Source organism: Cupressus sempervirens, chromosome 5 (assembly GCF_028749045.1).
Source record: "Cupressus sempervirens isolate cs-2001-9-10 chromosome 5, ASM2874904v1, whole genome shotgun sequence".
Classification (NCBI taxonomy): Eukaryota; Viridiplantae; Streptophyta; class Pinopsida; order Cupressales; family Cupressaceae; genus Cupressus; species Cupressus sempervirens.
Genome location: NC_143122.1, coordinates 374500269 through 374503058, shown reverse-complemented (window position 1 = coordinate 374503058; position 2790 = coordinate 374500269). Strand labels below are relative to the sequence as shown.

General features: G+C 29.7%; 1 long non-coding RNA gene across 1 annotated transcript; it reads left to right on the top strand.

Moving 5' to 3' along the window:
• The first annotated feature begins 210 nt into the window (after nucleotides 1-210).
• LOC149556316 (uncharacterized) lies at nucleotides 211-1196 on the top strand. The gene is made up of 3 exons (XR_016364661.1): nucleotides 211-527; nucleotides 758-828; nucleotides 1094-1196. It is a non-coding gene; the product is annotated as an uncharacterized LOC149556316 (long non-coding RNA).
• The last annotated feature ends 1594 nt before the right edge of the window (nucleotides 1197-2790 follow it).

Here is a 2790-nt window from a genome sequence, read left to right as displayed (position 1 = left end):
TTGATTTGGTCAGTCACTAGTTCTTGTTCTTCTTGTGTATATCTTTTATGTTGAGTTTAAAGCAGAAGGGCCTCTAGAAGAATGGGATAAAACTCACATTAAAGCTATCTCTGAACTGTAGCAAGAACACTCAAAGTGACATCCACACATAATTATATTCTTATATTTTCCAACTTTTTTAAGTTCAATTTTAATTTTTGCTAATTTTTTGATTAATAATTCTGCTTTACCAAGAAATGTAATATCATTTTTTTTTAAATATTTGAAAATCATGTAATCACTTATCATTTCTCTCAAAATTACACCCAGTGGCACAGGTAACATTCTATTTCTATTTCTATTTCTATTTGATTCTGAATATTTACTAAACTGGAAGGTTTCCAAATGAATATCCATAGTAAAGCCCTAGATTTTTTGTAGATGGAAAATTTGTGCTAACGTGCTTTATATTCAGTACCGAGGACCTTTGAAGTGGTGTAAAGCTTTTGGAGTACGTTTCAGTACACAAGGTTTCCTTCAATTGTTGAGTATGTTGTCTTTTCGTTTTATTTTGTGGGTCGTTCATCATTTTTTAATCATCTTTGATTTAGATCAAGGGAACAATTTTATTTCTATTTTGTTTCAGGTGTGTATGCACAAATTATGTGATGATTTACAATGGTGCACTAGGGAACATGAGAAATATAGTTAAGAAATATCAAGTTTATTTGGGAAAATGATAAATGAAATGGGCTTTATTTCCATTGTTATGAAACAGGACTCATCAACACTGGAGCGTATTTATGTCATCATCGCGACATAAGAGATTTTGGTATCAATAATAATAAGGTAACAATTATTGTGCACTCTATTTTTCTAACATTTTTCACACTATTAGCATTCATGATCCAGTTACCAATTGATGGGTCAATAGATATATTTACCAATTACATTTTAGTAAGGGTTTGAATTTTGATAATAGAAATAAAACATTACAATTTAACCATCATTCTATATCATTGTTTACATTTAGAAACTAGGTTAATAAAGGGAGCTTCGATTTGATTAATATTCTTCTAAGAGTTTGCTTCAAGATCTCTCAATTTTTGTGTAGATTTTAGGGAGGAGATGACCTTGGTTAATCAAAAGATTGGGCTCACATATATGAGCAAAATAGCATCCCTCGTGCCTATATTTTTTAACAAGCTTTATCAAGTTACATGGTATACATTCAACAACCTTCACTTTTAAGAAGTTACTTTGTTTTGCTGAAATAGAAGTTAATCGTGTGCTTGCTGAATTTTTACATGCTATCAGACTTGGCCTTCAGGAAACAATAAAGAAGATCAAGATGTTGTGAAAATTCTATCATCCCCTCAATGGCATGCATTGGATAGATTTGAAAGACTATACAGATTGATCTCAATGCAGATGCACTTTGAAGGACTCCTCTTTATTTGACTAGAAAATAAAGAAGATTTTAATTGTTAACTTCACTCCCCTTTCTCTTTGTTCCCTCTTCCTTCAGCTCCCCTTCTCTGATTTGGTTCTAAAGTTGAGGGAGTCTCTTTTGTACGCAAATCACTCAATTTCATACTTCTGATATTACCTATTTGTAATTGTACATGACAGCACAAAATGTGGGCAAGGGATTCAATTTCATAACAATCAGTGGGTGGAAGGGTGGTTCATTTTGTGACTGTCAATAGATAGTCTAAATTTTGTAATTCTTTATTTTTCAATAAAATTGAAGAATTTAAAGTTTCTTTTTTATTAGATATAAGAGTTTCAGAAAACAAGAAGGAACCAAATAGTCACCACAAATAACAACAAGGAGCCTAAGCCTCACCCCGGAAGAGCCGTATTAGCTATACATCAAGACAAAAAGAAGAGAAGATAGATCATCTAACTAAGAACATCATAGTGAATATCCATCCAAGCAGTCCATCCTAAGGGACCCTCCATCCAAATGATACTTTTACTTTTTTGAAACTGCATCAACAAGAACAAATCCTCTTTTCTGACATTCACATTCTTTCTGATTTCTCTGTTCAGCCTAATACAAGCTTGCTCAAAAGCCTGCAAATCATCCAGGGTTCTTTGCCACTAGTATCCATGCTTCAACTCATAGTAGAAAAAGGTAGCATACCCATCCTGAAGGAACCTTCTAAGCCTATCCCTCTCGATCAACATAGTAGCCTGAACAATTTAAAGTTTAAAGTTTCCCATTGTGTAGAGCCATTTATCAATTAAAGTGGATTGAACAAACTTAAAATTATGAATTGTATTCTTTGAGGAGAGTAAAAATATGTTTATAAATGTTAATAAATTACAATGAAAAGTCTACACTTAGAATTGGACCATCAAATGAACTTACAAATACTTAGTCTCAAGCTAAAGAAACTTATTTAAAAATTTAAAAAATAATATAGCTAAATATAATATATTAAAACTTATCATTAAAATATTTAAATTCATATTATAGATGATCATATATAAGCAATGAAAACAAATAATCAATCTGTTATTCTTATTCTTATTATTATGATTTCAAATATATACAATTAATTAAAAATAAAAACTAGAAACTACTTTAATATTTTGTAATCTAAAACATATACTTATGAATTTAATGAAAATATTATTAATCTTTTAATTTGTTGTTTAAAATTTGTTAATAACAAAACCACTCAAATAAATTATATAGTTATTGTATTGTAAAGATTTATTATAATTATCTTTGCTAACTAATTACAGGAAATTAAATTTGTTTTAACATAAGTTTATGCTTTGTATTTTCCAATATCTCAT